The sequence below is a fragment of the Castanea sativa genome, chromosome 12 (assembly GCF_040712315.1).
Source record: "Castanea sativa cultivar Marrone di Chiusa Pesio chromosome 12, ASM4071231v1".
Taxonomy (NCBI): Eukaryota; Viridiplantae; Streptophyta; class Magnoliopsida; order Fagales; family Fagaceae; genus Castanea; species Castanea sativa.
In genome coordinates this window covers 48,909,098-48,922,340 of record NC_134024.1, presented here as the reverse complement: position 1 = coordinate 48,922,340, position 13,243 = coordinate 48,909,098, and positions in this window count along the sequence as shown.

The window sequence follows — 13,243 nt, the reverse complement described above, 5'->3', positions numbered from 1 at the left end:
TTGTTAAGCGAACCTTTTTAGTATAGTGAAGTCTTATTGCTTTGTATATACATTAGGCAGCTAGAAATTGGTGTAGTGGTGGCTGATCCAATGCCCACTGAAGAGACCATAGCCTAGCCATAGAAAATAGCCTGGCATGCCTTCGTGTGAATATAGCATACGATGTAGGCACTTTGTTTTTACATATTCTGCACTTGATCAATTTATATAGCATACGATGTACAGGATGCTTGAGAATTGTGGTGTAATTTGGACTTGTTCTTTTTATCAGTTTATTATGTGGGACCTGATGGATGGAAAAAGCTCTCGGTGATGATGTTGGAGAGCTTCATTACCACTACTATCCGGTTATGCCGAGCACGGTGGAACAGGAAATGGTTGAAGTAACTGGGGCATAAAGCTCTTGCTGAACTTGGACTCTGCTATAGATGTTTTCTCCGTAGGAGATGGGGGCCTAAAATCCTTTAAGCACATGCATTTCCAGTTGGTCTTTGAAACAATTTATAGATAGACTTGTCTCTAAGGTTATATCACTTATCAGAGCCCTATGATTCATGGCTGTGTAGTGTTGTTGGACAGACTATTGTTGCTAATTGTTCTGGAGTTTTAATTAAATTCTATTTGGTTTTACCATTTTTTAGTTCTATGTGTGTGCGCGCTTTCATGGCAATACCTAAGAAAAATCTTGCTTTAGCTGCTGCTCTTGTGGGCAATGGAAGACCTCATTTGGTTTGAGAGGTTCCAGTAACAAGAGACTTTATTTGGTTCAGTAACAATGATATTGTAGAGTTTTACCCAATGTTTATGCTAGTATCTTTTTGGGAAGGAAGGATTGAGTATATAGTATATACCAATAATATGGAACTTAAAGGAGATGAGGTATACCATTGGCCACTGGTTAATTTAAGTAGAAATGTTTTAAATTCCATATTGCACCCAATGCATATTCCAGTACCCAAAAAAAAAAAATCTCTTTCCATGCTGGGGTGTTCTGGGCGTTTAGCTTATTTTGGCTTCAGCATTTTTACTATTTTTTACTCCCCAAATCAAATCTGAACATGTACATGTTATTTAAAATTGGCCATTTCAAAAAGTTTGATTCTTCTTTTGAAAATATTATAGGAAAGGTATTTGAAATGACTCGGTTGTTATTCCTGATATTTTCGTAGTATAAACATTATCATTCAAATTATATAAAAAAAAAACATTATTATGTATTGAGTAATGACCAAAGAGTGGGATGATAAATTATTTTTTAGTTATTATATTTATTTTGTGAGGCATATTTAGTTACTATTGTAGTTATTTTAGTTTTATTCACACAATTTTATTTAAAACTTTGACATGTTTACAACACTTTTTAAATAGTACGCCAATTGCCAAATGCTATAAATATATTCAAAAATTTTGGCATAACAATTTCTTTATTTATTTAAACATGCTCATAATATTAACTAGTCATAAACTCACAATAACTCTATTACAAAATAGTTAGACTCTTATCACAAAAAAAAACATTATTTTCACTTACAACTTTTTAGGAGAAAAACTCTCCATCTAAAACTTTACACCATACAAACTCCCCAAATTCGAGTTTCCAGGCAGATGGCTCAGCCAGAGAGTTGGGACAAACTCGATCCCTATGAAGTCGATTTTTACTTTTTTTTTTTCCTTTCTTTTGCTTATTTTTTTTTCTTACATTTTTTTTTCCCATTTTCTTTCTTACCTTTTTTTTTTCTTACATTTTTCCATTTTTTTTCTTACTTTTTTTTTTCCTTTCTTTTGCTTTACTAATTTTTCTTACCTTTTTTTTCCCATTTTTTTTCTTACCTTTTTTTTTTCCGTTTTTTTGCTTACTTTTTTTTCCTTTTTTTTTTCTTATTTTGTTTTTTGCTTTTTTTTCTTATAGTCTCAACAAGAAGCACCAACACAGATGAGTATAACAGCTAATAGAAATAATTAACAACTAATTGAAAGATAAAATTAACCATTCATAATATCACAATATAGAAACAGGTACATTGGATACAGAATACTTCGATTACAAGTGCATTCAGTGATAAAAGAAAATAATAATTGTGCCGATACAACCCAGTAGTAAGTTCAAATACACAATAACGAGAACCACAATTTACATCTAGAATGGCATTCCAAAATCGAGTATCTGCATACCTGAGAAAAATTGAAATATTGTCGTTAGGTACCAACAATCAAAACAACGGTACTAATCTATGTAACTTGGATAATTTATACAATCATGAAATTTTATATAAAAGCATCACTTACCTAGGTTGGGTCAGTATTGCTTGTCGAAGCCCCACGAGAAAGCGGACATTTTCTACGGTTATGCCCATGTTGATGACACAGTCCACAGCTCTGCTTTTGTTGAATCTCCCTCAAGTCAGAATCTGGCCTTCGGCTTCCCGGTTTTCGCCGGACCCCATCCATCTCATTCCGTATCCTAGACTTCACAGGTCGGCCTTTACCCCGCAACAGGTCTGGGTCAGGCACCCACTTTGGACCTTCCACATCCCTCCACAATGACTCTGACTTTGGCACCACAAATTGGTGTGAGTAGGTGCGAATGGCGTTGTCCAAACTATAACATGGGTCAATATATGCAGTTCCATCTTGCCCCAAGTACTGAAGAACTGTAATCGCATGTGAACAAGGGATCTTTCGATTTTGCCACTTTCCACAACCACATGTTCTGGCCAATATGTTTACTTCATGACTATGTTGTCCCCCTCCAGAGCTATGGATGTTGTACGCAGTCGTTACTTGATATACACCATGGACATTATTAAACGGCCTCACTTGGTGTGTTTTAGATTTTTTCAAATTTGCATCAAAGATTTCTAAGGCATATTTACTCCACACCTTGCCCTCCAAGAGATCATGAGTAATTTTTTTGTGTCGATCATGGAAATACGCAACAAGTTTGCTCCAAGTGAATTCAACCAGTGCAGCAATGGGCAGGCCACGGGCACCTTTGAGTACTCCATTGAAGCACTCTGAGACATTGGTTGTCATAGCCCCATAACGGTATCCACCATCACGTAGCTGGGTCCACTTCTCTATATCCTCTTTCATTAGATATGTGTATGGCATGATGGATGGGTCAGGTTCACTTACCTGTTGTTCAGTGGCTGATTTCTTCCTAAGGGCCTCGATCTCGGCTTCCTTGATAGGTTGCATGTACAACTCAAATTTAGCGTCCTGAGTAGCATACCCCGCTTTCAAGGCCAATGACTTTAAAGTGGCGTCCTGAAAATGCGTGTTGAAGTTGCTAGCAACATGTCGAAGGCAATATCTGTGGTATACTCGTACTCGTCCATGATCATCTCTAGGCCAGTTGGCAATTGCGTTTCGAATACCCTTATGTCGGTCAGAAATTATGCATATGTCCTTATTTGCTATCACATCCCCCAGTGCAAACCTGACGCAATCTAAAAACCACCTCCAACTAGGCCCTGACTCTTTGTCCACAACAGCAAAGGCGAGAGGCAAAACCTTGTTGTTGGCATCGGTGGCCATTGCAATCATCAACACCCCTCGATATTTACCATACAAATGGGTCCCATCAATACTGATTTCTGGTTTACAATGTCTGAATCCTTCAATGCAAGGAGCGAAAGCCCAAAATACATATCGCAATATTGTAACACCTTCCTCCCTCGGTTCAGTGAGATACCAGTACCGGGTGCCAGCTTCTTGATCCAAGTATGCCAACAACAACTTTTTCAGCCTTTCGTAAGACTCTTCCCAATCGCCGAATATCTTTGCAATAGCCCTTTGTTTCGCATCCCATATCTTATAGTAAGAAAGCTTATGTTCATAATACTTCCCTTTGATGTAATCTCTAAGGTGTTGAATTGTTGCCGTGTGATTTTCTCGCAACATTGGAACAAATTCTGCTGCAAGAAAATTACAATCCATCATTCTACCATCAAGAGCCATGCCAAGGGTCATACAACTGTGAGGACCCCCATAAGATGTGACCATCCATGTTCCCTGTTTAGGCTTCATGACTGCTCCAACGTACCACTTGCATGACTCATCCATGCATTTCACATACTCTACTTTTGGTCGACCTACTAGTCAGAAAGTTTCTGTTATGCTTTGCGGCATAAATTGTTAATGCACGTTTCACCGCTTCTTTATTCGCAAAAATCAACCCCGTACAAAAATTCATGTCCGCATTCCAAGAAGAAGCAAATGCTTGCTCACCAACTTCAGGATCAACCATATTTTCCCAAGTATTTTCATAAAATGATAAGGCGGGAGGTTCATAAACAGGGGTTGCATTTATAACATGCTGAACTCTAACAGTAGGGTTTGCATCATCTTCATCACATTCATCCATATCATCAACATTAGGATTGAGAGTAATTTCATGGTCATCAACACCCCTATCAAAGTCACCTCGCTCAATCCTTTCTTCGTACTCATCTCTATCGTTAAGATCTTCCCCAACACAGTGTTCGTCTTCAGCTTCAACTACTGGAACTGTAGAGGATTCACCTCGATGTGTACAAAATTGATCTTCATATCTATTGCCAAGTTCGCTCTCAACTGTTCTTGGTGTCTCTTGAAAAGGGGGTGTATAGCCTCCCAACGTGGTGCACTGATCATCTAGGACTGCAAACTGTAGAGATGTAGTTGTTTGTACAATATCCTCTATGCCGACTTCTGCACGCGGTTCCAAAGTGACGTACAACTCAAAATTTGCTATTTGTTCCCATTGACGCATCTTGTGAAACATGAACTTCACATGTTTGTCTTCTGTTATCGCCATATATCTGTAATTAATGCATTGATTGAGGACTTCATGTGGAGAACGGAAAGTAATATGTATGTCATGCAAAGCAGGGTTCAGTTGCAGCTCTTCCATAATTTTTATCTTCAAATCACTCAAGGTCTTTAACTTATGGCGTATCATCATATAACAGCACTGGATACCCGGACCTTCAAATGGAAATCCGTCATAAGGGTTGGCATTGCTAAGGGATCCACCGTAGTATATATTTATATAGATCATTATCAACCTATAGATCATCAAGTGCAATTGTGTTAGTGACAAATTTATAACTCTCAATCAACATCAATCACAAAACTTTGGGTATGACATGCCAACAATACTAACCTCAACCAAATTTGCATATACTCACATCCAAATCATTCTAGAGGCATGACATTCAAAACCCATTCAAATAAGATATGATGAACAAAAATATTATAGCAACTAGTTACCCATTGAAATCTTTGTTACAAATCTGAAACAACTATATCTTGAAATAATTTATACTAAAAAGACTGTAATGGGTGTCTTAGGTATCAAACTCATAATCCATTTCATACCAATGACAAAAACCTAAAAGTACTAAATATTCCTAACAATTGATCACAATATTTAGTACTAAATATTCCCAATATTAATTTTGAATAAAAACCTAGCATAATCACAATATTTGGTACTAAATATTTCCCCAATACTAAATATTCCCAATAATTAATCACAATATTAATTTTTTTTAAAAACCTACAAAATAATTTAATCACAATATTTACACTAACAAAAAATAAGCAAATATTCTCAATATGTTGTAATAACATAATTAATCACAATATTTGGTACTAAAAATTCCCAATTTACAATCACAATATTAATTTCCAAAAAAAACTTAGCAAATAATTTAATCACAATATTTACACTAACAAAAAAAAAAAATTCCAAATATGTTGTAATAACATTAATCAAAATATTTAGTACTAAGTATTTCCAATAATTAATCATAATAATAATTAAAAAAAACTAACAAATAATCACAATATACTAACAAACTACCCACAAACAAACAAACTAATCACAATATTTACACTAACAAACTACCCACAAACAAACAAACTAATCACAATATTTACACTAACAAACAAAAAAACAAAAATTTTCCTAATATGTTCTAATTGTTTCTTAAAAAAAATAACCTAGCAAATAATTACTATATTTAACTAACAAAAAATATTATCAATATTGTAAAAAATATTACCTGAGAGTTGATGAAAGTTGATGAAAGTTGATGAAAGATGAGTGTGATTGTTGTGTGAGTGAAGTAAGTTGTGTGGGTGATGAGGGTTGTGTGAGTGATGAGGGTTGTGTGAGTGGTGTTGCTGTGAGAGCAGAAGAGAAATGAGAGCATAAGTGAGCCGGGTAAGGGGGAAAAAGGTCCCAGTTGGGACCCACATGACACGTGGATGGGTTGGGGACCATTCACGGAAATCGAGTTCAGGAGACTCGATTTTCAGAAGCACATAAATCGAGCCTCCTTGACTCGAGTTACATCCACGTGCCCGAAAACTATGGTGCCCAAAAATCGAGTCCAGTAGACTCGATTTACCTTAAGTGCACGTGACCAAAAATCGAGTCCAGTGGACTCGATTTACTAACGTGATCACGTGCGCCGGCGTGAGTGTGTAAAATAGAAATCGAGTTCATTGAACTCGATTTCCTTGACCAAAAATCGAGTTCAAAGAACTTGATTTTTGTGCCAACGTGGCCTCCCTGTCCAGCTCAGCCAGTGCCGCGTAGGAGAAATATAAACCCAAAATCGAGTCCAATAGACTCGAATTGTTAGAATCCAAATATGTTTCAAACGTTTGCTTACTAATGATATAGTTTCAGTTTTGTAGTTAGTTTTGTAAAAACGCCCAAAAGTTGGGTTTGATAGTCAAAGAAAATAGAAGAAGAAAGTGACAAAGAAAAAGGGGGAAAAAAACAAAAAGAGTAAAGCATAATCTTACAAATTACCTATCACCCAAAAAAAAAAAAAAATCAAATACTTATTTATTATCTTGTAACTGGTACCAATCACATTCACTACAACATACATTTATAAATTAAAAAAAATGGTTGTACTTCTAACATTTAAAAAAAAAATTGTTCAATTAAATATCCCACAATTTTTAGTGACTTTTTTTTGAGAAAAATTTTATTACGTCAATGAATGTAGTAAGTTTCTATGGCGTATTATTATCTCATTAAGACCACTCACATATTGGCACAGTAGCATAACTACATTTATTCTTAACTAGTAAGTTTCTCGTGCAATGCACGGATAATTTTGTAATATTTTATATAAAACAGTTTTAGATAGTATTGTATATATATTATATAAAAGTAAACTAAATTAGAGTAAAGAAACATATACATTTTGAGATATTAAAAATTAATTTAGTAGTTTCACTGCATATTTATAGCATTTTCAAGGTAAGATTAATTTTTTTTTTTTTAAATCATGAAACCAAAAATAAATGCAAAAGAGTAACGGGACCATGAAAATCAACTAATTTGTATTGTGTTCGCATATTTAATACAATGAAATAAAAGTATGTCCAACTCTCTCACTGTCTTCCACTCATCGATAGTGCGACATTAAAATATGATGTGGGCAAGTGTGTATGCATATGTCTTATAGATGATTTAAAACCATGGTAGAATATGGCTTTACATTGTGTACCAAATATTCTCTCTACTTATATACCCAAAACAAAAACTATCCAACTAAATGACCCAAACCTAAATCATATTTAATCCCCTAATTTAAAAAGAAAAAAAAATACTCATAAGAGTTTCAGCGTTTTGATGGTGGTGGGAGGCTAATATGACAGAGGCGGGGGCCCCTCAGATTTCTCTCTCTCTCTCTCTCTTTTTCAAATATTTTTTCAGTCTCAGGTCTTTTATTTTGGTAATATGTAGTGAGACAATGAGTTTTATATAACAATCCACAACATTTTTGTGACTCTCTATTTCTCTCCAAGGCCTCATCTGGTTAGTTATTGCTATTAGTCCTTAATTATTATTTTTTTGCTTTTTTAAAAATATTAAAATGGTAGGTATACTAAAAGACATGAAAAAGAGAGTAAGGTGTGATGTAAGCTTAGGCAATTAATGAGAGATTAATGATATAATAGTAAAATAAGTTAATGTAAACTTTTGAGTAACAATAAAAAAAAACTTAATAAAAGAGGTAAAAAAAATGTTAAATGCAAAATTAAAGTGTCACCTGGCAAGACCTTATGCACTCTTGCACGAGATCTCTATTTATATATATATATATATATATATATATATATATATATATTTTGATGATTATTCTTTTATAACTCCTAATAACTAATCAGCATGAGTCTCAAAAAACTTTGTGATAGGACTTTATCATATGTACAAAATAAGCATAGATTTTTTATCTTTATTTTTTTAACAAAAGGATATTGCTTTTGTGTTCATCCTTATAAGAATTTAAGCACAGATTAAATTTTCATTATTTTTGACAATTTTTCTTTGATTCCTTTATAATTTATATATTGTGTTGGTTTAAATGAATTTTTTCTCAAGCTTTCAAAGAATGAACTTTAGATAAGATATTTAACTTTTATACGTTAAGCATTGACTGTAAGTCTTATACATGGAACAAATTGAGGTAAGAAATTAAGAATATGGTACACTTTGGTCGGCCTTAGCTTGATTTGTTTAGACATCAATTTTCTCTCTTGCCAAAAGTCTGACTTATTTTAGGCGGAAGTTTCCTTGATTATTACTTGTATACAAAATTTCAAGTTAAATTGGAATAGGTCCTTTACTAACCTAACCAATTGGAATAGAATGAAATTTCTTCCCATCCACACTAAACGTTGTGTACACTCCAAATTTTTTCTGCATTTCATAATAATACGTTGTGAAAAAGTGTCATCCAAGTCCAACATGAATGAGAGAAAGGTGTGATGTAAGCTTAGACAATTAATGAGAGATTAATGAAATAATAGTAAAATAAGTTAATACAAACTTTTGAGTAACAGTAAAAAAAAAAGTTAATGAAAGGGGTAAAAAAAATGTTAAATGCAAAATTAAAGCGTCACTTGGTAAGGCCTCATGCATTCCCGCATGAGAACTCTGCTATTTATATATATATATATATATATATATATATATATATATATATATATATATATATTGATGAATATTCCTTTATAATTCCTAATCACTAATCAACATGAGTCTCAAAAAATTTTGTGATAGGACTTTATCATACGTACAAAATAAGTATAGAATTTTTTTGTCTTTATTTTTTTTTTAAAAAAAGGATATTGCTATTGTGTTCATCCTTATAAGAATTTAAGCACAGATTAAATTTTCATTATTTTTGAAAATTTTTCTTTGATTCTTTTATAATTTATATATTGTGTTGGTTTAAATGAATTTTTTCTCAAGCTTTCAAAGGATGGACTTCAGATAAGATATTCAACTTTTATACATCAAGCATTGACTGTAAGTCTTGTACATGGAACAAATCGAGATAAGAAATTAAGAATATGGTACACTTTGGTCGGCCTTAGCTTGATTTGTCTAGACATCAATTTTCTCTCTTGCCAAAAGTCCAACTTATTTTAGGCAGAAGTTTCCTTGACTATTACTTGTATACAAAATTCCAAGTTAAATTGGAATAGGTCCCTTACTAACCTAACCAATTGGAATAGAATGAAATTTCTTCCCATCCACACTAAACAATGTGTACACTTCAAATTTTTTCTGCATCTCATAATGATTCGTTGTGGAAAGGTGTTATCCAAGTCCAACATGATTGAGAGTTGTAGTTGAGACTATGGCCCAGAAGCTTTACTATTCAATACTTTGTGAGAAAAATTAAACACTCATTTGATGTAACAGGAGACTATAAAATTTGATACTGTATACATTGGGGTTTGTTCTTGATGTTGTGAAATTGTTGTAGGTACTAAAAATTCTAGTTGATTAGTTGGCAAGTCATGCTCTTTAAGCGTGAAAAGTCTACAATGGAAAAGTTTTATGTTTCTACAATAAATGTTTTGGAGACAAATTGTTAGCCCCCTTATCCCATTGGGATCCCCCATATTCCTGAGTGTGCTTAGTTACATGGAATTTTTGTGTAATTGTGCCTAGATTTCTTTTAAAAATTTAATTGTAATTTTAAACTCTAATTTGGTGATTTTTGTATGATTATTGTAGTTTGATTTTGATTTAGTAAAGACATATATATTAGCCAAAAGAAATGAGGTAGAACTATGAAAGAAATCTGTACTTTCAGATTAGCAATTATCGATGGCCAATGCTGCATTGTCATTTGTGGTTAAGGTATAAATAAGCGGTATGTTGTTTGGGTGCCTAATTGAGGCAAAGCAATCAACCATATTAAAAGAGATTAGCAACTTTTTCTTTCTCCTTTACCATTTGTGGTATGTATATGCCTTTTTCACATATGCTCAAGTGAAGTACCCGTTAGGACTTCCCTTAATTATGATAAACATATAAGTTTTTTTTAAAGGAAGTTCGATATTTATTGAATAATATATATATATATATATATATATATATATATATATATATATATATATATATATATATATATATATATATGTGTCGATGGCCATGTAGCTGAATTGAAACCTCCTCATACACAAAGTGTCTAGGGTTTAAGGGAGAAAATGTTCAAATTGTGGGAGTTAGGGAGAAAATGTTCAAGTTGAGGGGTTAGCATACATATTGTAATTATTTCTAGATAAATATATATATATATATATATATATATATATATATATATATATATTGTTTTCCTTGAGCTAAAGCAGTTGCGATGGAAGTGTGGAGTGGATGGGTTTTTTTTTTAGTCCTTGAGTATATTGGGTTGTTTCAACTTAGTAATGCCTCCTCTTAGGCTCTTAAAATTTTTGTTTTATTGATTTTTCTGTCTGTAACTTAATTCTTCTTTACCTAATAAAGTTTGGAATTTTTTGTAATTACATTTTTTCTTCAAGAAAATGAACGAAAATCTCCCTTCATGTTCATGCTCATGTTAATGTTTATATTTGTATCTTTTGCAATACTCAATAAGTTGTTAACACATTTTGTGAATTATCAATTGTAGTTTAAAAAATTATATACACAATACTATTCAATTAAACTAACGTGAAAAATTAAATCTATTAGATTAAAAAATGGACATCAAAATGAAAATTTCTCAAAAAATTTCTTAAATAGAATTAAAATAATTTTTACTCAATATAGTTTATCAAGCAATCATGTATTAACTAACGACATTCCCATCATTACATGCATAACTGGGTGGTGAAATGGTTGTTCAGTTTATTTAAGAAATGTGATCTAGCTAATAGAAATTAAAAAAAAAATGCAATAACTTTCATCCGTAGTCATGAATTATACCTTTACATATATCTTATGCATTTTATGAGTTTTATTTTATATAAATGTATTTCATAAAATTAACAAAATTTATCATAAAACCCTTCATTGTATTTTTTAAATCACTACATAAAAATGAAAGAAGTTTTTTTTTCCCCTAAAAAATGTTCTCCAGTCATAATATTTACCAAAAAAGGTCATGCCAAAAAAAATTGTAAACGCACAGGCCAATAACTAGTCTATATATCTATAATTAAAGTCAAAACTGAGAGAAAATCCAATTAGATTCTAATTGGATTCCAATTATTGTTCAATTTTGCGCCATATGTTCAATTTAAGGTTTTTTTTAAAAAAAACATTTATTCCAAATATCGATGGAGTCATCATTCCAAATACATTGCAATATACTAACTTTTTTTTTTTGATGAGATAGTGGCTACTAAAAAAGGGCCATATATAGGACTGTGATTTCATGAACAACATGTAATCTTAAATAGAGTGATGGTAGGTTGCTATACATTTATATATTGGAGTCTAATTTTGCACCACGTGTCTCATCTAATTTATAAATTTGTGTGTCAAGTGAGTTATTAGGTGTAAAAATCAAAGAGTCTTAATTCAATTAGATTCTAAATTGAATTTTAATCGAAGTTCAATTTTACGCCATGTGTATCATCTAATTTATTTGGTACAAAAACTGAAGAGTCTAGATTCAATTAAATTCTAAATCTCACACACACATGCGCGCGCGCACACACACACACGCATATAATTGTGGTTGTTTTTAAATATACATGTGCATATGCACGGGGTTACACACTGCTTTTATTAAATGGATGTATCAATTTTTAAACACAAAATAGAAAAATAATTAGGAAATTGATTTATTACCTTGTTGACATGACACTAATTATATTCATTACCATGTTAGTTTACAAGACTTTTATAATATAATTGGTAATAACTTTAACTTCTTAAAAAAATGATAATGTAAAAATTGCCATTTGGTTTTTTATTTATTTATAATTTTCATTTTAAAATTAGGTAAATTGTAATTTTTTAGATGATGTTCATGAGCATTTTAACTAAAAAGTCAAGCCTTAAACCCCATTTGGTTGCTGAGAAAGCAAAGGAAAAGAAAAGAAAAGAAAAGAAATTTTCAATTTCTGCTAATAAAATGACATCTCATTTACTTATGGAGATGCAATTCATATATTTTCAAATATTTTATTTTATTTTCTAATTAAGGACACATGATAATACAAAGGATAGCTTAGATGGCATAAAAATATGATTTTGATATTAATGTTAGATAAATCAATTCTTTTCATGTACTGTAAGGATTATTTGGACACAATACCAAAAGTTTAGAAACAAAATTGACACGTTTGAGATGTTAAAAACTATTTTGATACATAGTACAAGTGTTAAAGACTAAAGCAGTAATCAAACATGTTTTTTACATATTTTTATTAAAGATTAAATTCTATAAGGATGTGGTTTAAAACCCAAGTTTTACACCCTTCAATTCCAACATGCCACATCATCTTATCACGTATTAAAGAATAAGCACAACTACACTCAATCAATTATAATACTTATCTAAAAATACAACCAAATTGAGATTTTATTAAGATGTTATTAATTGTGGTAGGATGTACTAAATTTTAAGTAAAAAGCTGATGTGACATATTTGATTGAATGGTCTAAAACATGAATATTACACTCCATTCTTACCAAATTCAGACTCTTTTTATTAATACCCTCAAAACCCTTTTTTTTTAATTAGCTGAATTTGGAAACTAATATCCTGTTTGGTTGTAAGGGAGATGAAAAGGAAAGAAGAGAGGAAAAACTAAGGGAACAGAAAGGGAAGAAAAGAGAGTTGTACATAGAAGGATTGCATCAATACAATTTCTTTGAAAGAAAGGTCTTCTTTGAAAAAATAATGGGACCGTCTGAAAGATTGTGCTAAGAAAATTTATAGAACTCAAACTTTTCTCAAAATTA